Here is a 25,404-nt window from a genome sequence, read left to right as displayed (position 1 = left end):
AGCCGGAGGAACCTTTGAGCTTCAGAAAGAAAAGGGGTTTCCCCTGCAAGGGACGAGGGAAGGAAGGCGGCCTTCCTGCAGCCGCCGGAGCCAGGGGAGATGACCTCCAGTCCTCATCTCGAGGAAAAGGCTGGAAAACAAGGTCTGGGCTAACCTGAGGTTCCCACCTATTCTGGAACGAGATGGTTGTTGGGTGGCATGCTTTAGAAACTGTACTCTGCCATTCTTATTTTACTCATTTCTATTTCTCTCTCTCTCTCTCTCTTTTTAAAAAGATTTTATTTATTTATTTGACAGAGAGAGAGAGAAAAAGAGAGCACAAGTAGGGAGAAGGGCAAAGGGAGAAGGAGAAGCAGGCTCCTTGGCGAGCAGGGAGCCCCACGTGGGGCTTGATTCCAGGACCCTGGGATCATGACCTGAGATGAAGGCAGATGCTTGGCCCACTGAGTCACCCAGGCATCCCCTCACTCATTTCTATTTCTTAAAAAATTGTCTTTTTAAACCTTCTAGACAATTGTGAGTTGGCCAAGAGAAAGATTTAGATGTCTTGATGTCTTGATCTCTAGGGTAGCCTCTGGAGCTGTTAAAGCTATTGGTAGTTGGCTGGCTCTCTAAGATTTTTTTAAAGATATATTTTTTAAAGATTTTATTTATTTATTCATGAGAGACAGAGAGAGGCAGAGACCCAGGCAGAGGGAGAAGCAGGCTCCATGCAGGGAGCCCGACTCGATCCCAGGACCCCGGGGTCACACCCTGGGCCCAAGGCAGGCTCCAAACTGCTGAGCCACCCAGGGATCCCTGGCTCTCTAAGATTTTTAAAAAGAAAGGTCTATTGGTATTTTAATGACTTTCTCTTTGGTTTTCAGGTGTTTGGACGGGATGTGTTCAGGTGGTGTGTGTGGGTGCTTAGTCTGCCTGTGGTTCTCTCAACTTCTTGGATCTCTGGTTTGATCCATTATCTTTTCCAATGTTTCCTCTGCCCATTCTCTCTCTCTCTTCTTTGGAATTTCAATTACACACGTATTAGAGCATTTTATATTTCACATTTCTTAGATGTTTTGTTCTATTTTCTTTTTCTCACTTTCTTTTCCCTTTGAATTTCAGTTTGGTTAATGACTATGTACACATCCTCAAGACACTGATTCTCTCTCAGCTGTTTGGGGTCTACTGAGGAGCCTGTAGATCCTTCCTCTCTCTTGCCACGTTCACAATTTTCTTACATTTCCATTTCACTCTTCTGAGAGTTTCTATCTCTCCGCTGAAATTCCTTATCTGTTCATGCAAGTTGCTCATGTTTTCCACCAGAGCCTTTAACATATTACCTATAGTTATTTTAAATTCTTTGTTTGATAGTACGACATCTGGATCATCTCTGAGAGAATTTCTCTTGCTTTCATTGTCTTTTGACAGGGCTGTCTTTATCTTGCTTTTTTTGTATAGTTTCATAATTTTTTTAAAAAAGCTTTTATTTATTTAAGAAATCTCTACACCCAATGTGAGGCTCGAACTTACAACCCCTTAGATCAAGGGTTGTATGCTCTGGTGACTGAGCCAGCCAGGTACCCCTACAGTTCCATAATTTTTTAAAAAAGATTTTATTTATTTATTCATGAGAGACACAGAAAGAGAGAGAGAGACACAGGCAGAGGGAGAAGCAGGATCCCCGTGGGGAGCCTGATGTAGGGCTTGATCCCAGGACCCCAGGATCACAACCTGAGCCAAAGGCAGATGCTCAACCACTGAGCCACCCAGGTGCCCCTTAAAAAAATTTTTTTTTGAGATTTTATTTATTCATGAGACACACACCCTGTTCTTTTCTAGAGCACCAAGTAAAGGTCCACAGAGAAGACCGTTCAAATGGGTGTGAACTCCGCTTGCAGCAGCAGCTCTCAGTTCTTGACTATGCTTGGCTTTTAGCAATTTGTTTAAGATTTTAGTTGAATTTTTCTACCCATTCTTCTGGCAGCCCCATCTTCCTCCCATGCTCTGTTTATAGGGGGGGCCAGCACTCATGCCCTAGTGCTCCTCGAAAGTACCTCCTTCTTTAGATTTAGAGCACTGTACCTCAGTACTCTGATATTATCACCTGGCTTTTGTGTGTGTGTGTGTGTGTGTGTGTGTGTGTGTGTGTGTGGTTTTCATTAAGGTAATTTAATGCAGTTGGTTTTCCAAGCTGTTCTTAAACAGTGTGGAACCACTGAAGCAAAATCACCAAGTCCAAAAATGACTGTCCACGTAAAAAATGACCAGGATGGCCAGGCATGATGAATTTAGGCACAGGAATTAGGGAGAAAATGTTTCTCACATGACTTGATCATCTAAAAACCTACAAGTGAAATGTTTTTTAAAAATTGAAATATAAAAAAAATTTTGAAAAATATATATTTGTTTTTAAAAAAATTGGGATCCCTGGGTGGCGCAGCGGTTTAGCACCTGCCTTTGGCCCAGGGCGCGATCCTGGAGACCCGGGATCGAATCCTCCGTCGGGCTCCCGGTGCATGGAGCCTGCTTCTCCCTCTGCCTATGTCTCTGCCTCTCTCTCGCTCTCTCTGTGACTATCATAAATAAATAAAAATTAAAAAAAAATAAATAAAAAATAAAAAATATGTGTGACATACATTGTACAAAGTGAAGATACACAACATGTTAATTCATACATTTATATACTTTAATATGATTGCCATTGTAGTCATGACTATCACCTCTATCACGGTAATTATCTTTTCTTCAGTAGTTGGAATAATTAAGTCTCTTTTTAAGTTTGATGATTATAATACAATGCTTTTTTTTCTTTTTAGATTTTATTTATTTATTCATGAGGGACACAGAGAGAGGCAGAGACACAGGCAGAGGGAGAAGCAGGCTCCCTGCGGGGATCCCAATGTGGGACTTGATCCCAGAACCCCGGGACGGAATCCCTGAACGGAAGGCAGATGCTCAACCACTGAGCCACCCAGGTGCCTCTATAATATAATATTTCTATTTCTATTTACTATACTGTGCATTAGATCTCTAGGACTTTTTTTTCTATTCATTGTAAGTTTATATCCTTAAATAAAATCTGTCCCAACCCCTGTCTCCTGATAACCACCATTTTGCTGTTTTTATATGTTTGGCTTTTTAAAATTCCACATATAAATGACATCATATACTACTTGTCTTCCTCTGTTTCTCTCTCTCAGCATAATGTGCTCAAGGTCCATCCATGTTGTCACAAATGGCAGGATGTCCTCCTTTCTCATGATTGAAAATTATTGGATTGTGTGTGTGTGTAGCACATCTGTATCAACTCATCCACTGACAGGCACTTAGGTTGTTTCCGTGTCTTGGCTATCGTGAATAATGCTGCAGTAAACATGGAGGTGCGTATCTCCTCAAACCTCTTTTTTCATTTCCTTTGGGTATTTAGCCAGAAATGGAATTGCTCAATCATATGGTAGCTCTATTTTTTTATTTTTTGAGGAACTTCCGTATTGTTTTCCATGGTGCTTGAACCAATTTACATTCCCACCAACAGTGTGTTAAGTGTTCCCTTTTCTTCACAGTACTTGTCTCTTGTTTTCTTGATGAAAGTTATTCTAACAGGTATGATGTGATATCTCATTGTGGTTTTGATTTGTATTTCCCTGATGATGAGAGATGGCAAGCATGTTTTCAGGTCCTTGTTGGCCATTTGGATATCTTCTTTGGAAAAAATGTCTATTTAGTTCTCTTGCCCATTTTCAAATCAGGTTGTTTGGTTCTTTTGTTTTGTTTTTGCCATAGAGTTGTATGACTTATTTATGTATTTTGGGTATTAACCCCTTATCTGATACCCGGTTTGCAAAATTTTTTTCCCATTCTGTGAGTTGTCTTTTATTTTGTTCATTGTTTCTTCTGCTGTGCAAAAGTTTTTATGTTTGATATAGTCCCCCATCTGTTGATTTTTGCTTTTGTTGTTTGGGCCTTTGGTGTCATATCCAAAAATCACTACCAAGACCAATGTCGAGGAGCTTTTAAGTTTTCTTCTAGGAGTTTGATAGTATCAGTATCAGTTTTATAGTATCAGGTGTTTAAACCTTTGATCCATTTTGAGTTAATTTTTGGGGGTGGTGCAAGATAGGGGTTCAATTTCATCACTCTGAATCTGTTTATCCAGTTTTCCCAGCACCATTTGTTGAAGACACTATCACTATCCTCTCCATTGGGTGCTTTGATCATCTTGTCAAATATTATTTGATCATACAAACAAGGGTTTAATTCTGGACTCTCTTGGCCTATGTGTCTATTTTTGTGCCAGTAACATACTGTTTTTATAACTGTAGCTTTGTAGTATAGTTTGAATTTTTTTTTTTAATTTTTATTTATTTATGATAGTCACAGAGAGAGAGAGAGAGAGGCAGAGACATAGGCAGAGGGAGAAGCAGGCTCCATGCACCGGGAGCCTGATGTGGGATTCGATCCCGGGTCTCCAGAATCGCGCCCTGGGCCAAAGGCAAGCGCCAAACCACTGCGCCACCCAGGGATCCCTTTGTAGTATAGTTTGAAATCAGAAAGTGTGATACTTTCAGTTTTGTTCTTTTTCCTCAAGATTGCTTGGGCTGTTTGGAGACTTCATGGTTCTATTTAAACTTTAGAATTTTTTTTTTTATTCCTGTGAAGAATGTCATTGGTATTTTGATGGGTACGTCGCTGAATCTGTAGATGGCTTTGGGTAGTATGGACTTTTTTTTTTTTTTTTTTAAGATTTTATTTATTTGGGTGGGTGGTGGCTCAGCAGTTTAGCGCCGCCTTCAGCCCAGAGCGTGATCTTGGAGACCTGAGATCGAGTCCCATGTCAGGTTCCCTGCATGGAGTCTGCTTCTCCTGCCTGTGTCTCTGCCCCTCTCTCTCTCTCTCTGTCTCTCATGAATAAATAAATAAAATCTTTTTTTAAAAAGATTGACACAGAGAGAGAGAGAGAGAGAGAGCGCGTGCACAAGCAGGAGGAGCAGCAGGCAGAGAAGAGGGAGAAGCAGGCTCTCCAAGGAACAGGAAGCCTGATGTGGGGCTCAATCCCAGGACCCTGGTACTGTGACCCAAGCCAAAGGCAGATGCTTAACTGACTGAGCCACCCAGGCACCACTCGTACGGACTTTTTAACAATATTAATTCTCCTGATCCATGAATATGAAATGTCTTTCCATGTTTATGTCTTATTTATTTCTTTCAAGAAAATCTTATAGTTTTAGTTGAACTATCTTTCACTTCCTTTGTTAAATTTATTTCTAAGTATTTTGTTGTTTTGATGCTAATACGAATAGGATATTTTTAAAATTTCTTTTTCAGATGTCTCATCATTGGTGTATAGAAATGCAACTAATTTCTACATGTTGATTTTGTATTCTGCAACTTTACTGAAATAATTGATTAGTTCAAATAATTTTATGGTTGAGTCCTTGGCATTTTCTATATGCAAAACATCATCTGCAAATAGCAACAGCTTTAATTCTTCCTTCCTGGTGCCTTTTATTTCTTTGTCCATGCTGTAGCTAGGACTTCCAGTACTATATCAAATAGGAGTGGAAAGAGTAGGCATTTTTGTCTTGCTCTTCATCTTACAGAAAGCTTTTAATTTTTCTTCATTGAGTAGAATGTTAGCTATGGGTTTGTCATATATGGTCTTTATTATGTTGAGGTATGTTTCCTCTATATTCAATTTTATCATATTTCCTCTATATTCAATTTTTTATCATGAAAGAATGTTATTTTTTGTGAAATGCTTTATTTTTTTGCATCTATGAGGTGATCATGTGATTTTTATCTTGCATTTTATTAATGCAATTTATTATATTGATTTATATGTGTTGGACCATCCTTGCATACCAGGGATAAATTCCACTTGGTCATGATGTTTAATTCTTTTTATGTGTTCTTAAATCTGGTATGCTAATATTTTGTTGAGAGTTTTTGTATTTATGTTCATCAGGGATATTGGTCTATAGTTTTCTTGTGGTATTCTTCTCTGGCTTGGGTATAGGGTAATGCTGGCCTTGTAGAATGGGATTAGAAGTGTCTCCTCCTCTTCAACTTTTTGAAAGAGTTTGGGAAGAATTGGTGTTAATTTTTCTTTGAATGCTTAGTAGAAATCTCCAGGGAAATTGCCTGGCTCTTGGGTTTTCTGTGTTGGGAAGTTTTTAATTACTGATTCATTTTCTTCACTTGTTATTGATCTGTTCAGATTTACTAGTTCTTTCTTTTTTTTTTTAAGATTTTATTTATTTATTCATGAGAGACACACACAGAGAGAGAAACAGAGACACAGGCAGAGGGAGAAGCAGGCTCCATGCAGGGAGCCTGATGTGGAACTTGATCCCGGGTCTCCAGGATCATGCCCTGGGCTGAAGGTGGCACTAAACCGCTGAGCCACCCGGGCTGCCCTTACTAGTTATTTCTAATTTTTAGTCTTGGTAGATTGTATATTTCTAGAAATATATCAATTTCTTCTAAGTTATCTAATTTGTTGGCATATAATTGTTCATAACAGCCTCTTATGGTCTTTGTGTATCTGCAGTATCAGTTGTAATGTCTCTTTTTTATTTCTAATTTTATTTATTTGAGTCTTCTCTCTCTTTTTTCTTAGTCTAAATAAAGGTTTGTTAATTTTTTTTTTTTAAATTTTATTTATTTATGATAGGGACACAGTGAGAGAGAGAGAAGCAGAGACATAGGCAGAGGGAGAAGCAGGCTCCATGCACCGGGAGCCCGACGTGGGATTCGATCCCGGGTCTCCAGGATCGCGCCCCGGGCCAAAGGCAGGCGCCAAACCGCTGCGCCACCCAGGGATCCCAAGGTTTGTTAATTTTGTTCATCTTTTTTAAAAACCAGCTCTTAGTTTCATTGATCCTTTCCATTTTATTTTTTTAGTCTCTATTTCATTTATATCCACTCTGATCTTTATTATTTCCTTCCTTCTGCTAACTTTGGCCTTAATTTGTACTTTTTATAGTTCCCCTTCAGGTGTAAAGTGAGTTATTTATTTGAGACCTTTCTCATTTTTTAACATATGCATTTATTGCTATGAACTTTCCTCTCAAAACTGCTTTTGCCACATTTCATACGTTTTGATATGGTGTATTTACATTTTCACTTGTTTCAGGATAACTTTTTATTTCTTTTTTGACTTCTTCTTTGACCCATTGGTTGTTTAGAAGTATGTTGTTTAGTTTCTAAGTATTTATAACTTCCCTTTTTTTTTCAGTTGTTGATTCTAGTTTCATTCCATTGTGGTCAGAAAAGATAGTTGATATGATTTCCGTCCTCTTAAATTTGCTAAGATTGTTTTGTGTCCTATCATATGATCTGTGCTGGAGAATGTTTCATGTGCACTGGAGAAGGATGTGTATTCTACTACTGAACGGAAAATTCTGTATATACTTGTTAAGTTTATTTGTTCTAGAGTATTGTTCAATTCCAAGTTTTAATTGTTGATTTTCTGTCTGGATGACCTATCCATTGCCAACAGGGGGATATTGAGGTCCCCTACTATTATTGTATTACTGTCTATTTCTCTCTTTAGTTCTATCAGTATTCACTTAATATATTTTGGGGCTCTGATGTTGAGTGCATGTATATTTATGATAATTATATATTCTTGTATTGACCCTTTCATCCTTGTATAATGTACTTTTTTGTCTCTTGTTCCTGTTTTCGGCTTGAAGTCTATCTTGTCTGCTATAAGAATGGCTATTCTCACTTTCTTTAGGTTTCCACTTGTATAGAATATCCTCTCCCATTTCTTCATTTTGAGCCTGTATGTGTCTTTAGAGCTGAAATGAGCCTCCTGTAGGCAGCATATAGCTGGGTCTTTTTTTTTAAGATTTTATTTTTTTAAGTAATCTCTACACCCACCATGGGGCTCAAGCTCACAACCCCAAGATCAAAAGTAACATGCTCTACTGACTGAGCCAGCCAGGTATCCCAGGTCTTGTTTTTAAAAATCTATCTAGCCACTCTGTACCTTTTGATTGGTGAATTCAATCTATTTGTATTTAGAATAATTACTTACATGTAAAGACTTACTATTGGCATCTGTCCTGGCTGTTTTGTATCCCCCTTGTTGATTCTTCTTATTGCTGTGTAGAAATGGTGTGTTTTAGAAATCTTCATCCAGGGGCACCTGGGTGGCTCAGTCAGTTGGGCATCTGACTCTTGATTTTGGCTCAGGTCATGATCTTAGGGTCATGAGATTGAGCCCCATGCTGGGCTCTGTGCTTGACACAGTCTGCTTGAGATTCTCTCTCTCCCTCTCCTTTTGCCCCTCCCCCATCCCTCTGATACTTATCTTTCTCTCTAAAATATAAATAAATAAATAAATAAATAAATAAATAAATAAATATTAGAAGTCCTCATGCAGGGCAGCCCGGGTGGCTCAGCAGTTTAGCGCCACCTGCAGCCCAGGGCATGATCCTGGAGACCTGGGATCGAGTCCCACGTTGGGCTCCTTGCATGGAGCCTGCTTCTCCCTCTGCCTGTGTCTCTGCCTCTCTCTCTCTGTGTCTCTCATGAATAAATAAATAAATAAAATCTTAAAAAAAAAAAAAAGAAGTCCTCATGCAAAGTGTCTAAGACTTAGTTATTCCCCAATCACGACTGGGGGGTTATGCAAGCAGGAGCCATGCTATGGTAGTAGGCTTTCCTATATGTTCTCATCACATTATGTTCAGTTTGTAATCTCTCCTGTGCTAAGCTCTCACCACTGCATGATCTTGGTATTTCTTTTGCCCGAGGCTATGTTGCTTTTAATATAAACATAATGTCAAATTTATAAAACAACACTCTCACCAAAAATGGTCTAACCCTGCCTTAGCTACCATGTTCTTCAGTGTTTTCTCACATTTATGTTATTATTGCTTGATACTTAGACCTACTTTGCAGCTAATCTGTAGATGTGTCCAAAGTCGAAACCGTTTTGATGGAGTACTTTGGCTTTACAATCAGTAATCATTTTTTCTAATACTCCTACTTTCCCTTAGTTTTTTATTCAGTCATAAACTCAAAGTTCTTTTGTATTCTGCTAATACAGGTGAAGGATAGGATTATTTGTGCTATTTTTATATCTGTCTCCTGCATGCATCATCTCTTTCCCTATTATACTGAAAACTCCTCAGGTCAGAGACTTGTCTCTTCTTATTTCTTCCTCTTATCCTCCCACCCCCACTCCACCTCTTTTATGAGCATAGGGTCAGCACAGGGTTAGAGTACTGGGTATTGACTGAGTCACTCAGTTTCTAGTTAACCCCTTCCCCTTGGGCAACTTATCCCTTGCTCAGCATTCAGTGTTATTGCTAGCCTCAGTATCATTTCCTCCAGTGGTTCCAGAAGACTGGCTTCACTTCCTCAATTCTGCCAAGGCACAAGTTCACGCTAGGCTGCACACCTGTTCTGCACCTTTGCAGGAGCAAAGTCTTCTTCTGGGGCTTCTACTGAGGCTGGGGGCCACAGGAAAGTACAGATGTGGGGTACCTGGACAGCTCAGTTGGTTGGGCATCTGCCTTTGGCTCAGGTCATGATCTTGGGATCTTGGGATCAAGCCCCATGTCAGGCTCCCTACTCACCAGGGAGCCTGCTTCTCCCTCCACCGCTCCCCTTCTGTGATCTCTCTCAAATAAATAAATAAAAATCTTTAAAAAAAAAAAAAAGGAAATTACAGATGCTGAGCAGGGGACTAGCACTATCTTATTCAAAATGACTTCTCCCAGTTTCTAGACTGATAAACCAGAGCTGACCAGAGGTACTTTTCCTTAAGTGTCCTCAATGAAAAACAACATACCTTTTATATTTGCAACTTCCTTCAACTTCTATGGTCTGAGGAGATCTTCATTTACATTCCTGTCCTCTTAGGATTTGTCCTTTCCTAGCAATCCTCCAACCAACCCACCAAAAGAATGAATTGTGGGACCTTGGTGTTGATAGATTTGTTCCAAACTGAGTCTAAACCCATCACACTTCCATCTGTTTCTGAGTCTGCATCCTCCAGTACTTCTACTCTAGAGACCTCATTAAGGAGCTTCTCTGGCTCCAGACTTTTCTGCTTTCTGTCCCGGTGATGGCATACGTTTTCTCTCCTGGCACAGCCCCTGTTTAGCTCTTATAGCAAGCTATATCTTAGTTCCCAACCTTCTGTTTGTTGCCCCAGAAGACAGCGTGCTTGGGTGTGATCTAGGATCGTAACTCTCTCTTATTCCCAACAGGTAATGGAAAGTTGGTCACCCTCAGGCAGGGAATCAACATTAGAGAAAGTTGAGTCTGGAGCCAGTACTGGGTAAAATTGGAAATGAGTGTAAGGGAGCAAAGTTTGCATCCTAAAATGTGCCTCTTTGGCATATGGATTATTGTAAGCAATTACTTTTAAGAAACAGAAGGCTCAGGAAGAAGCTTTGACCTTACACTAACTGCCTAAAGGAATGTAGAAAGAGGACCTTCTCCAGGAAGGGAGCTGTCACCGAGGTTGTGTGCAGTATACTACGAGCTAGATGTGGGAGACAGGGAGACAAGACTGTTTGCTAAATTTCCTTCCATGTCCCTTTTTTTCTGTATGGTCCAACAGACACTTGTTTCCCCAACATTTATTCTTTTTCATTTTCCTGTGAATTGGGTTCCTTCCCTTTGAAGTCCCAGGCCCCTACCCCCTTCTCCTTATAGCTCTGGATGGCTTATGGCCTCAATGCCTGACTGCCTGAGGGCTTCCTATTCTGATGGAGCCCCTGTATGAATGTGAACATGTTGATTTTCTCCCATTAAGCTGTCTCATGTTAATTTAATTATTAGACCAACCAAAAGAATATTAGAGGGCAGAGGACTATTTTTCCTTCTCCAACAGTTGGTGTAGCTGTCAGGATAAACTTTGATTGGAGATTGTTCAGCCCAGGACTGCTGCAACTGAGAGATCCTGGGACTTCTGATAAAACCTGAGCAGGTGTGGGCACCTGGGTGGCTCAGTAGGTGAGCATCTGCCTTTGGATCAGGGTGTGATCGCCGGGGTACTTGGATCAAGTCCCACATCGGGCTCCCTGCATGGAGCCTGCTTCTCCCTCTGCCTGTGTCTCTGCCTTTTTCTGTGTGTCTCTCATGAATAAATAAATAAAATCTTTAAAAACCACAAAAAAAAAAAAAAAAACAACACCCAAGCAGGTGAGACTTCTTACTAAGTCAGTCTTCTGCAAACCTGCTTGCAGGACCTAATGGAGGTGATGGTAGTAAGTGTACATCTTTAAAATCTAAATTTAGATTAACAGGAGAAAATAGTTGTGAAACTATCTCCTTGGGCATTGTAACTTTGGTAAAAATTTGTTGTACTTTTGTTTTCTATTGATCCTTTTTTTCCTCTCAGGGATGGTCATTGTTTTCTCTTGCTTACTTTTTGATTATTGAGAATATTCTCTGGTCTCCATCAGCTGGAGTGTGCATATGCATCCAGCAGATAGCTGAATAGGCTGTGGACCCAAGCTTAGGGAATCAAAAAAAAAAAAAAAAAAAAAAGAGGCAGAGGGGTGGTGAACTTTCGGCTTGGTAAGTCACCCTATTCTGTTCAAAGGAGGGAAAACACATGATTTCCTGTGTTTTGAAACAGCTGTTTAAAATAGGGCCCTTCATAGTACCTCCTGTGCTTTCTTAGGCTATCTCTGGAATGAACTTTCTGGATCTTGTGAAGACTGCATTTTTTACACTCTGTTGTGGAATAACTCTCCCATCTTTGGTTAAGCCATAAAGGGGCTTATTGGTTTAAGTCTTCTGATATTAATGTAAAATCCTACTCACCAGTGATCAGATGATGGATCCTTTAAATTGGCTATATTTGAAATAAAAAAATTTTTTGGAGAGCTGTCATTCTAAACAACTGTCTTATTGGTTTAACAGTTAGCCTTAGGGACTCCCTTCGAAAGATGGAAGAACAGAAATGAGACATAGAACAAAAACCAAAGTCCACTCAGACCCCTTCCTATTGGCCTTCAGACATTTGCAGATATTGTAAGAAAAATCAGTGCATTGGAAGTAAAATTGTCCTCCATGTAAGAAAAAAAAGAAAAAAAAAATGAGAGCAACTGTCCTTAACTTACAAATCTTTGCAAAACTAAAAAACAGAAAAAAAAAGAAAGAAAAACTGCAGTCTAAAATCAGTCTATTTATTCCTTTTTACCAATCCTACAACTCTATCTCAAAAGATTTGTAAACCATTGACCTTAAGAAACCAAAGTCCTTCTTAGAGGAACTTACATACTTTTTCTATCCCTTGAAGATACAAATGTTACCACATCTTTGAAATGTAAACACCCCAGAAACTGAAGCCACTTAAATCATAAAGTTGAACAAAAATCCAAATGGTGGCACTAATGCTTCAGTGAAGCTCAATTTTAAAGTAACTTTCCCCCTCTCTTCCGCAAGCCTCCCTCCCCTCCTCCCTCCTTAGCCTTTAGTTTCAGGACCCTGGAACTATCCCGAAAATGACCAAAGAGGCTGGCAGCACTGACATAATTCCTGTGGAAACCAGCCAGATCCTCTATGTCCCTATAACCACCCCATCCCCTTCCCAGGGGCCTTGCTGTTTTATTTATTTTTATTTTTATTTTTATTTTTTTTATGATAGTCACAGAGAGAGAGAGAGAGAGAGAGAGAGAGAGAGGCAGAGACACAGGCAGAGGGAGAAGCAGGCTCCATGCACCGGGAGCCCGATGTGGGATTCGATCCTGGGTCTCCAGGATCGCGCCCTGGGCCAAAGGCAGGCGCCAAACCGCTGTGCCACCCAGGGATCCCGTGTTTTAGAAGGCCTCAGCCTGGGGCGCCTGGGTGGCTCAGTGGTTGGGCATCTGCCTTGGGCTCAGGTTGAGATCTGGGGATCGAGTCCTGCATCAGGGAACCTGCTTCTCCCTATGCCTGTGTCTCTGCTTCTCTCTGTGTGTCTCTCATGAATAAATAAATAAACTCTTAAAAAAAAAAAAAAAGAAGAAGGACTTAGCCTACTGCAGCTTACTTTGCTGGTAGAGCAATCAACTATCTTCCTTCTTTATACCCAGAGTCTGTCTTTTCTTTTCATTATGTTTTGACTCTGAAGCACAAAGGTCAATTTTTGAAGACAGAAGTAACTGGAACAATGCCCATACTCACCAAAGACTAAAGAAAAAAAGAAAAAGAAAGAAAAACAACCTTTTTAAGAAAAATTCAAACTGTGTAAAGAACTTTTGAGCCCAAACTTTAGATCATAGCCTCCTTAAGATACTTCTACGTCTTAAAAGTTTTCTTTACTAATATCCCAGTCATCTGAGTGAAGTTAAATATATTTCAACTACTACTTATAAGCTAGTGTAGACTCCAGGATCACGCCCTGGGCGGGAGGCAGGTGCTAAACCATTGAGCCACCCAGGGATCCTAGCTAGTGTGTTTTATATTGTTTTGAAACAGAAGCTATAAGATCTGTTTGTCTATATGTATGTACATTATAGATAAGATTTCTTTTAAAGATTTTATTTATTCATGAGAGACACAGAGAGAGAGAGAGAGAGAGGCAGAGACACAGGCAGAAGGAGAAGCAGGCTCCATGCTGGGAGTCTGATGTGGGACTCGATCCCGGGACTCGATCCCAAGACTCGAGCCCAAGACTCAATCCCGAGACTTGATCTCGAGACTCCAGGATCATGCCCTGGGCTGAAGGCAAGGGCTAAACCGCTGAGCCACCCAGGGATCCCCCAATAAGGTTTTTTTTAAACCTCTGGTTAGTGTTGCTAAAATTAATTTGTAAAGGAGTTCTATTTAATTGGCTTAGAATTTAAGCACTTACAAATAAACCATTCTAAATCTCAGAAATACAGTAGAAACTAACCCAGATTTTTTCAAGTTCTAGGATCTAGGCTAATTTTCAATAAATAAAAAGCTGGTTTAAGTTCGTTAGCTTTTTTTTTTTTTAATCAATCTCTGTCCCCAAACATGGAGCTCAAATTCATACCCCAAGATCAAGAGTTGCATACTCTACCAACTGAGCCATCCAGGTTCCCCCAAGTTTGTTGGTTTAAATAATACAGATATATATTAGAGTTATCAGCACTGGATAGAATGCAGATATCCAACTTTTTATTCTACCTGGGTTTATTAGCCAAATAAGTTTGTTATCAGCTAGACCCCAACACTTGACATGTCCTGGCCACTTGCTTGTACTCAATAATCTGTCTTACATTTTTTCCTTAAGCTCTTCTTTCTTGCCTTCTTCTTAATTCGGACAAATGAAACCAGAAATGACCCCAGGATACCCGAGGGTGGGGGCAGAGTAGGTGACTTGGGGGTGGGGTGTTTTGGGGGGGTGGGGATCACCCAGATGTTTGGGGCTAAACACCCCACCCCACCCCTCACCATCCACCCCAGATTCCTGACTGCCCAGATGAACTGTGTAGTAATATCTGAAATGACCTACCATTACCTTTACCTCATTATCATACTAAAATCTCCACCTAAGGAAGACAAGCCTCATTTACATAACATACAATTTTAGGTGTAGGCACATGCATGACCTTATGCTTGCCTCTATATATGGTGACAAGGCTTCCCTACCTAAATATTCATTCATACCAACTCCAAACAAAGGGAACCCATTCACCCTCTCTTGAAGAGTCACAGCTTTGGAATCCATTCCCCATAATCTTTTTAATTGCTGCAAATAGAAGTTTTCTTTGTGGGACAATTCAGCCTGGTGCAGTTCCTGACTCACCAAGGAGGGAACTCGGGTTGGTTTGGCTATAAGTTTACATGATCTCTGTTGCAAACTTTGTTAGCAAAAAATAACTCAGAGCAAAAACTAATGGCTCATTTTGACTAATGTTTCAGAAAGTTTTCAAGGGAAACTTAAACATAATTATTGGTAACCAGTAAATTAAATAGATGCAAATAGAATAACAAGCTTTTAGGTGAACTTTTTAAACAATAATTATACTATAATATAATATATATAATATATATATAATATAATATAATATATATAATATAATATATAATATAATATAATTATATAATATATATATTATAATATAATTAACATACATACTTAAAAATAGTTTGCCAAATCTCTTTGGTAACTTAAAACCTTAAAGTTTTGCTAAGTTAAGTCAAATAATAGAAATGTATCAAATATCTAGATCATTTCCACATAAGATAAAAAATGAAACATTAATAATTGAGCATAGGTTTATCTACTTTTGGCTCCTTATTACAGGGAAAATAAAGAGAAATCTGTTAATAAACATATTTTGTGCTTTATTGAAAGACTGTACTACAGAGAAGTGCATGTTTCTAGAAATTATGACGTACTCATATATTTGCCAACCTAAGAATGCTGTTATAACAGTTCACAATTGCTGGCCACTTAGTTTTCACTAGAAATTAAAGTTTCCAAGGATTAATTTTAATAATATATGTGGCTGAAACTGCTAGAAATAATAAGGAAACAACTCTGTATACAAGTAAAGTAGGACATGTTTTAGGTAAGAAAAATATGAGATATGGAGACATGTTGGTTAAAGGAAAAGAAAGAAAATTTATACTAAAACAAAACTGGTTATGGGAAAGAGAAAAGAACAAAATCTGAATCTAAAAAAAAAAAAGAAAAGAAGTTGTAAAAGATTTGTGGAAAAGAAATCTTTAAAAGTGAATGTTATGTATGTACAAGACTGGCTAAGATTGGAATGAATCTAATTAAGTAAATGGGGGCAGCCCGGGGGCTCAGTGGTTTAGCACCTGCCTTCAGCCCAGGGCCTGGTCCCAGGGCGTGAGTCCCACATCGGGCTCCCTGCAGGGAGCCTGCTTCTCTCTCTGCCTGTGTCTCTGCCTCTCTCTCTCTCTCTCTGAATAAATAAAATCTTTAAAAAAATAAAAAAATAAAAAAATTAAGTAAATGGGTTTTAATATCAAAACTAAGCTGGTGCAAAATAAAATTTGGTTTTCCTTTATCTATATTTTACCTATATTTTAAAGATTTATTTATTTATGTGAGAAAGAGAGCACGAGCAAGCAGGGGGAGGGGCAAAGGGAGAGGGAGACCCAGACACCCCTAAGATTTTATTTTTTAAGTCATTTCTATACCCAATGTGGGGCTCTAACTTATGATCCACAGCCCTGAGATCAAGAGTCCCATACTCAATTGACTTAACCAGCCAGGAACTCCAAAATTTGGTCTATCTGTTAAGAGGACAAAATTTTCTTGGGCTATTATTCTACTCTTTTTTTTTTTTTTTAAGATTTTATTTATTTATTCATGAGAGGCAGAGACACAGGCAGAGGGAGAAGCAGGCTCCATGCAGGGAGCTCGACGTGGGACTTGATCCTGGGTCTCCAGGATCACGCCCTGGGCTGAAGATGACGCTAAACAGCTGAGCCACCTGGGCTACCTTTATTCAACTCTTAATAACAGATTATGAAGGATTTTTCTTTTCTTTTCTTTTATGAAAGGTTTTTCTTTGCCTTTGAAAAAATATGCCTAGAAAACAAAACTTTTGTGTTTATCAAAATAATGTTTGGTGCTTCATGTTGTCTTTTTTTTTTTTTTTTTCATGTTGTCTTAATCAGGTCTTTGATTATTTAAGAATACCGAATCTAAAAAAAAAAAGAAAAGAAAACTGAATCTTCTCAATATTATAAGATATACATTTTCCCTTTTTACAGCCACTGTTTGTAGGCAAACACGTTCCATGTTTGCCTACAAAATCTTTAATTGTCTCCATGGTTAGTTAAATGGATAACTAAATTTCATTAGTTATTATGTAGTGACCCATTATCCTATTTGACTAAGTGTTTTTAAACCTTCGTGATATATTTCTTTCCAAAGTTTATTCATTTATTTTTAAGTAATCTCCACATCCAGCATGGGGCTCGAACTCATGACCCTGAAAACAAGCAACACACTCTTCCAGCTGAGGCAGCCAGGCATCCCACCATTTTTTATATTTTTGACAAACTTCCAAAAAATCAAATCCTAAATGAAGTTTCTTTTTCTTTTCTTTTTTTTTCTTTTTCTTTTTTTAACCTCAAAGTAACTGGGATTTTTCAGAGTGTCCTTGAAAAAAAAATCAAAGACTTGTTCTTTTTCCTTATACAAGAGAGATATTGAACAAATTAGGCTTATTTGATGTTACATTACATGGGAAATATTGTCAAATAAGTGATGTGTAACCTTCTTAGATTCTGCTGTATGGGTAATAGCATTAATATAAATGTCCTAGAAATTGTATAAAATCCCTAAAATTATGATATGTACATATGATATGTATATTATCAATCATAATTCTAGTTATTACCTTAAAATATTGTATGTCCAGAAATAACTACATTTCCTTAACAACCACATTGTAATAAACTCTAATCACACCTTTAATCATGCCATTTTTATCTTTTATCATTTAGAGACATTTATATTTTACTCAGATGCCTTTACAAAAGAATTTCTGCAAAAATGCTTCATCTTAAAGAAGACTCATGAAAAAGACTCTAGAAAACAGCTTTCTGATACCTTTAAGATCATAAAATTAACTGGGTAAACACTTTCCAGAACTACTGGAAAAAACTAGATTCAAGCAGAACAAGAATTAATTACATGGGACTGAATAAACTGAGGAGGAGTCATAATAAACTTATGACTTTTTGTTTCAAGTATTGATGGTTCTTTAATCTTTTGATTTTCAGATACAAGGAAGCTTTTCCTCTTAAGCTAACTATCACTCATAGCAATTTGGCAAATTCTACCTTTGTAAGCAGAGTGGAAATATTGATCTTTTTCTCCCTGAGGGCCCCTCCAGAATATGAAAACTTAGTGAGTATTCTTATTTTTATGGCAATATACTTATTTGCATATAAGAATCCATTCTCCTTGCAACAGGACACTTTGGAAACATTCTTATATTACCAAGGCTTTGAGTGGAAGGTCATTTTCGAAAGACAGGTGCATAGGCTCAGATATGTTCAGACACCTTTAAAGGAAGGAAGATTGACTTTGACTTTTATTTCCTTTATTGGAAATATTGGCCTGAGAGCTTGCTTACAGGATTTCCCCCGCAGCTGACCAGGGGAGTAAAGAATGCAACTTCCCGGTGCAGGAATCTCAGGGTATTTCAGGGACCTCAGGAAGAGAGGAATGAATTCAAACCTATAGTATTGCAGGTGAAGTCTGATGGCAAGTATTTGGCTTGGCTTCTGAGCCTCAAGATTAAAAGTTCCTTATGAGAAGTTGTAGCAAAACCTTATATGATTAACTGCCATTCTTGTTGCCCTTATGCAAATAATCAGGCCAAGTTTATTGAAACTAGACTTATTTTGCAAACAAATTCATTACTTTGGTTATCTTTGTTAGAAATTAAGGTGATTATAGAGAGCAAAAGTTAGGATCCCTGGGTGGCGCAGCGGTTTGGCGCCTGCCTTTGGCCCAGGGCGCGATCCTGGAGACCCGGGATCGGATCCCACATCAGACTCCCGGTGCATGGAGCCTGCTTCTTCCTCCGCCTGTGTCTCTGCCTCTCTCTCTCTCTCTGTGACTATCATAAATAAATAAAAAAAATTAAAAAAAAAAAAAGAGAGCAAAAGTTGTTTCAGTAGCACATATTTGTGACTATTAAATTCTAATACTGCTCATTGTAAACTGGACTAGATCCTGATTCTTCTAGTTTCCTCTAATGCCTGGCTACAACTCTGCAAACTAATGTTTTCTTTTTTTAAATTTTAAAAATTATTTTATTTATTTATTTATTTATTTCAGAGAGAGAGCACAAGCAGGGGGAGCAGCAGACAGAGGCAGAGGGAGAAGGCTCCCTGCGGAGCATGGAGGCTGATGAGGGATCAATCCCAGGACCTTGGGATCACCACCTGAGCTGAAGGCACACGCCTAAGACTGAGCCACCCAGGCCCCCTGTGCAAACTAATATTTTTAATTTTTGCCTCACCTGTCTGTCTGACTTGAAATCATTGGGAAGTAAAGCTGTTCTTTTCCTGAAGCCCTACAAATAAAATGTGAATGACGTGACATAAACTTTAGAGAAATCACAACAGCTCATGTGTGGATAATCTTCATGCCACAACGCCACTGCCTGCCTTCAGTCTATGTAGAGATGCTTCGAGATGGACACCTAAAAACTGTCTTGGGGTTGAGGTGGTTCAGGGGTTGAGCATCTGCCTTTGGATCTAAGGACTGATCTTTGGACTAAGAGCCTGTTTCAGTGAGATAAAATAATCTATCAATTTAGCTTCTGGACTGATCTGGGAAACAAAGGCAGAGAAAAATTAGTAAATTTCCTTACTACCCTCAGCCTACTGACATGTCCTTGAAACAGGCAGAGTGACCTTCATCCAAGAACTCAGCTACTTGGATGTTAATACTTTTTGAAGCACAAAAGGCAATCTTAGCCCGACTCCCAGGTTCCTCTAAGTCTACTTTAACAGATAAAAATTCATTTGGCAACTTTCTTTATCTCTACCTGCCCAAGATACATGTTGGCAATCATCCCCGAAGCAGTTGGCCCACCCATATACATCTGAAGGGTCTCATGACTAAGGCTGTATTAGATGGTCATAAATGACCTTTTCCCGACAACAGCTAGCTCCCTCAAGGGCCTGGAAACCTTGCTTCCAAAATTCCTCAGAGACTTATGCTCTCCCAACTTGAAAGTATATAATGGGCCACTCCACACAACCCTGGTGCAGCCCTTTCTGCCCATGGGTCCTGTTCCCGTGCTTTAATAAAGCCACATTTTTGCACCAAATATGTCTCAAGAATTCTTTCTTGGCTGTTGGTTTCGAACCCTAACATCTATCCTACATCATGGGCTATGAAATTTTGGGGGAAGTCTCAAAGGTAGTACTGTGGGGAGCAAAATTGACAACCCAAAATGAGTCTTTTTGGCATGTAGATTATTTTAGGCTGATTACTTTTAAGAGAAGGCTCAAGGGGCCCCCAGGTGGCTCAGTTGGTTAAGTGTCTGACTATGGCTCAGGTCCTGAAATCAAGCCCCAGGTTGGGTGGCATCTGGCTCTGGGTTCAGGGCCTCTCCGTCTGCTCCTACCCCACCCCTCATGTGCGTTTGTGTGCGTTTGTGTGTAGGCACGCACTCCTCTCTCTCAAATAAATAAATACATAAATAAATAAATCTTAAAAAGAAAAAGAAACAGAAGGCTTACACTATTGCCTGAAGGAATTTAGACAGGGGATCTCCTCCAGGAATGGAGCTGTCACCATAGCTGTCTACAGCATAATATGAACTAGATGGTAGACAGGGAGGATCTAGCAAAGTGTGTTTGTTAAAATTCTTCTCTATGTCCCACTGTTTCTGCACGGCCCAGCAAACATTGGTTTACCCAACATTTACTCATTTTCATTTTCACCTTTCTGTGAATTGGGTTCCTCCCCTTTGCAGTCCCAGGCCCCTACCGTCTTCTGCTTATAGCTCTGGATGGCTGATATGCCTCAATTCCCTGGCTGCTTGGGGACTTCCTATTCTGATGCAGCCCCTGTATGAATGTAATTAAATTGATTTTCTCCTATTAATCTGTCTCATGTCAATTTAACTCTTAGATCAACCAAAAGACTATTGAAAAAAAAAAGCCTATTGCAGGGTAGAGGAAAATTTTCCTGCCCAATATGGGTCAATGCTTATTAGCATATAATAGGAAGAACAGGTTAGAACAAGAACTCTTTTTTAAAATTTTATTTTTATTCTTGAGAGAAAAAGAACACATGCATGCTCTGAGGGAATGGTGAGAGAGAGAGAGAAAATCCCAAGCAGGCTCCACACCCAGCACAGAGCCCCACACATGAGTTAGAGATAGGCAGTGCTAGGGAAGGAAAGATAGGTCAGGGGCCATGGAATCAGACTCACAAAAATCCCAAACATGTGGAGGTGAAAGGAAACCAGAGATAAGGAAACAAACCAGACCATCCCTATCCTAGGTGTCAGAGGTGGGATCTTGTTATAACAGCTACTTGTGACCAATAAAGAATTACCAACCCTAAAAAGAAAGTAAGCCATTGAAGGTGTTATCACTAGTCCTTATGGTGCAGGAGAGCAGGGTTCTTGTCTCACAGAGTCAAAGAATCAATCTCACAGACGACAAAGAGTGAGTAAAGCGATAGTTTATTAAACAAATATAAAGAGAGAGCTCTCAGGAGTGAGAGGGGTCCCAACAGGGTTGCCACTGGGGGCTTGTAGGGTTGATCTTTTATTGAAACCCAACCTGGGAACTAAATCCTTTGATATCACCATTAAGTAAGGACTAGTGATCACATCTTTGATGGCTTACTTCCTTTTCGGGGTCTGGTAATTCTTTTTTGGTCACAAGTAGCTGTTAAAACAAGACCCCACCTCTGGCACCTGGGACAGGATGGTCTGGTTTATCTCTGGTTTCCCTTCATCTCCCATTTTTGGGATTTCTGTGAGCCTGCTTCCATAGCCCCCTACCTAGCCCTGCCTAGCCTCATTTGTCCCTAACTCATTTCTCCCCCTGCAAGAGTAACCCTAACAGCCATTGGGGAATGGAAAGATGGCCGCTCTGGCTGCTTCGGGCTGAAAAGGGACTGCATGAGGAGTATTCTCAGGGGTCAGTCAAGAGTTTCATGGTATGGATCCAGAGAGATGTTGGAAGGCATGAGGCAACACAGGCAATGACAAACACAGAGAAAAAGAACAAAATCCAAAAATTATTTCCATGAGTAAAATGGCGTCTTTGAAATATTGACCCCAGTTTCCGGGCCAAGCAAACCATTAGGCCAAGAGACTGATTTTATCCAGTTGAGCTCGAATGTCATTTGTTAAATGCGAGACTTCTTAAGAATTGTCAGTTATATTAAAACAGGATAGATGTGGAATTCTTTACAACCTAAGTGATGTTGAAGTAGCAAGTAATCAATAGTTGCCCGATTTTCTAGAAATCCTGCCCTAACTTCACTTAGTTCTTGATTTAAAACATCCAGTGCTTGGGATGTGTCCTTTAAGGTTCTGCTGAGCAAACAAAGTCTGTTTTATCTCATAAGACTTCTAGCTATAAAGGAGAGGTCTACAGCTGTTGTTTCCCCATCTGATATGAGAACCACATTATCATCGCAATTGGGTGGTAGATGAGGCAGTCATGGTCAGTAATGTGTTGCTGGGGGTGGGAAGAGTAATTATTGCAGTTTGTCTACAGTACATAATCCTGAGAATCATTTAGGAATGACATAATAAGGGGACGCCTGTGTGACTCAGTGGTTAAGTGTCTGCCTTCGGCTCAGGGTGTGATCCTGGAGTCCCAGGATAGAGTCCCACATCAGGCTCCCTGGAGGAGTCTGCTTCTCCTTCTGCCTGTGTTTCTGCCTCTCTGTATGTGTCTCTCATGAATATATAAATAAATAAAATCTTAAAAAAAAAAAAGGAATGACTTAATAGGCGATATCGGCACAAAATAAGGCCCATCGTTTTAGTTGGTGTAAGCCATTTAGTGGAAGGTGGGAAGTGTAGGGTAAAGCTGCATTGAGTAGTATGCAATTGGCTTGGGTTATATGTTTTAGACGCATTGGGGGCCTGTACTGCAGAGAAGATGTTTGAAGCTGAGTAGCAAGACTTGTTGAGTCATAAAATTTTGGCCTATGTGGCCCCCACTCCCACTAGGCTATCGAAAAGCCAACTTTGTGGGGAATTAGTGTTGGAAACCAGAGATAAATAAACCAGACCATCCTATCCCAGGTGCCAGAGGTGGGGTCTTGTTTTAACAGCTACTTGTGACCAAAAAAGAATTACTAGACCCCGAAAAGGAAGTAAGCCTTTAAAGATGTGATCACTAGTCTTTACTCAATGGTGATATCAATAGATAATATTAAAAGGATTTAGTTCCCAGGTTGGGTTTCAATGTTAGGACATTGAGAGCCATATGTCATTGCAACTGGGGTCATGACACCAGGGGGTCATGATGAACCGCAATGGGGGCATTCATCAGCACATGCAAAGAGGATAAACATAAAATAAGTAATTAGGCCCCAAATTATGATTACATTTCTTACATAAGATCTTCAATTACTAATTTTGTTGAACAGATCAGTGGATACCTTTTATCCTTTTAATTGATTACAAATGTCCCCTATTAATTGAGATACCTTGTGAGAATTATCTGTAATTTTAAAACAACACATGTGAGGAAGCTCCTCACACCACAAATGGTGTAGCAATAGTAGACAGTCAATAATGGTGCGTGACTTGAGAAGTCCCTCTCTGACTTAATTCTTCGTCGAGTGTATCCAGTGCCTGGGAAGTATTATTTAGAGTCCTGCTGAGCAACCATACTGTTTTGCTTATTTTATATTGTGGGTCTAACATAAGTCCTGCAAGTTCCATAGTGAGCTTTGAGGCTCTTTTTACCACGAGGATCATTATATGCTTGACTAAAGTCTTTGTTTACAATTGTGCCTCAGTAGAGGTGGCTTCTAGGATAAATATGACTGAGGGATAAAACCATCAAGAAGTCCTCGTGGTTTGAGGTCTAGCCTGAACAGTATTATAATTACAAGGTATCACTTGTAAGTAGGAGAAAACTTGTCAAGAAATAAGGGCATCCCCAAGTACATCATCCAATCCAATCATAAAGTGGGGTCATCATTATCTTCACAAGGCCATAGTTAAACCCATGTAGTGGGGTACGCTCTGGCTTTCAAGGAGCAGTTTTGTCATCATAGCCATACAGAATTGGTCAAAGTGCTGGTTGTATATACAATCACTGGAGAATTCCATTTTTTTTGTTATTTAAATAATCATACACCCATGGGATCCTCTTATTCCCATAGAATGAAAAGCATAAAGATTATCTTGTACATCTATTTCTATTGTGCAGAAATAGAAAAGCTATTTCTCTGAAGTGTACCTCAATTAGTCTAGCTTAGGCAAACTTCATTTAAAATGATCAGAGCTGGCTCTCTGCTCCTCCCCGTTCAACAGACAGCTGCATCTTCTGGTGCAGTGCCAGCCGCGTCCCTGAGACACGATGGTGAAGGTTGGAGTGAATGGATGTGGTTGTATTGGGCGCCTGGTCACCAGGGCTGCTTTTAACTCTGGCAAAGTGGATATTGTCGCCATCAGTGACCCCGTCATTGACCTCAACTACATGGTATACATGTTCCAGTATGATTCTACCCACAGCAAATTCCACGGCATGGTCAAGGCTGAGAATGGAAAACTTGTCATCAATGGGAAGTCCATCTCCATCTTCCAGGAGTGAGATCCCACCAACATCAAATGGGGTAATGCTGGTGCTGAGTATGTTGTGGAGTCCACTGGGGTCTTTTTTTTTTTTTTTTTTTTTTTTTTTTACTGGGGTCTTCACCACCATTGAGAAGGCTGGGGCTCACTGGAAGGGCGGGGCCAAGAGGGTCATCATCTCAGCTCCTTCTGCTGATGCCCCCATGTTTGTGATGGGCGTGAACCACGAGAAGGTATGACAACTCCCTCAAGATTGTCAGCAATGCCTCCTGCACCACCAACTGCTTGGCTCCTCTGGCCAAAGTCATCCATGACCACTTCGGCATCATGGAGGGCCTCATGACCACCATCCATGCCATCACTGCCACCCAGAAGACCATGGACAGTCCCTCTGGGAAGTTGTGGTGGGACGGCCGAGGGGCTGCCCAGAACATCATCCCTGCTTCCGCTGGCGCCGCCAAGACTGTGGGCAAGGTCATCCCTAAGCTGAACAGGAAGCTCACTGGCATGTCCTTCTGTGTCCCTGCCCACAATGTGTCAGTTGTGGATCTGACCTGCCGCCTGGAGGAAGCTGCCAAATATGATGACATTAAGAAGGTGGTGAAGCAGGCATCGGAGGGCCCCCTTAAGGGCATCCTGGGCTACACTGAGGACCAGATCGTCTCCTGTGACTTCAACAGTGACACCCACTCTTCCACCTTCAACGCTGGGACTGGCATTGCCCTCAAAGACCACTTCTCAAGCTCATTTCCTGGTATGACAATGAATTCGGCTACACCAACCGAGTGGTGGACCTCATGGTCCACATGGCCTCCAAGGAGTAAGAGCCTCCTGGACCACCAGCCCTAGCAAGAACAAGAGGAAGAGAGAGGCCCTCAGCTGCTGGGGAGTCCCTGCCCCAACTTAATCCCCCAACACACTAAGAATCTCCTAACCTCATTTACATCCCAGACCCTGAGGAAGGGGAGGGGCTTGGGGAGCCCTACTTTGTCATGTACCATCAACATAGTATACTGTACCCAGCCAAATAAAATAAAATAACATAATCAGAGCTATAATTGAACATCTGCAAAAATGTGTTATTGAGACATAGTTTCTCTCTATAATAACCCTCACTTCTTAATCTGCGGTAGCCAAATCAGTACTGATCTGTCTGCAAAACAAATCCAGTTTTAACAAACTTGGCTTAATTATTTACATAAGCTCA

General features: G+C 40.0%; 1 long non-coding RNA gene and 1 pseudogene across 1 annotated transcript; both read left to right on the top strand.

The window, feature by feature from the left end:
* Positions 1–19,729, top strand: LOC140598941 (uncharacterized). The gene is made up of 4 exons (XR_012001462.1): positions 1–142; positions 6,656–6,811; positions 17,677–17,803; positions 18,743–19,729. It is a non-coding gene; the product is annotated as an uncharacterized lncRNA (long non-coding RNA).
* Positions 19,730–23,982: 4,253 nt separating this feature from the next.
* On the top strand, positions 23,983–25,122 carry LOC140598940 (glyceraldehyde-3-phosphate dehydrogenase-like; annotated as a pseudogene).
* The last annotated feature ends 282 nt before the right edge of the window (positions 25,123–25,404 follow it).

This window comes from Vulpes vulpes, chromosome 5 (genome assembly GCF_048418805.1).
Source record: "Vulpes vulpes isolate BD-2025 chromosome 5, VulVul3, whole genome shotgun sequence".
Lineage (NCBI taxonomy): Eukaryota > Metazoa > Chordata > Mammalia > Carnivora > Canidae > Vulpes > Vulpes vulpes.
This window is presented reverse-complemented; position numbering and strand designations above follow the sequence as displayed.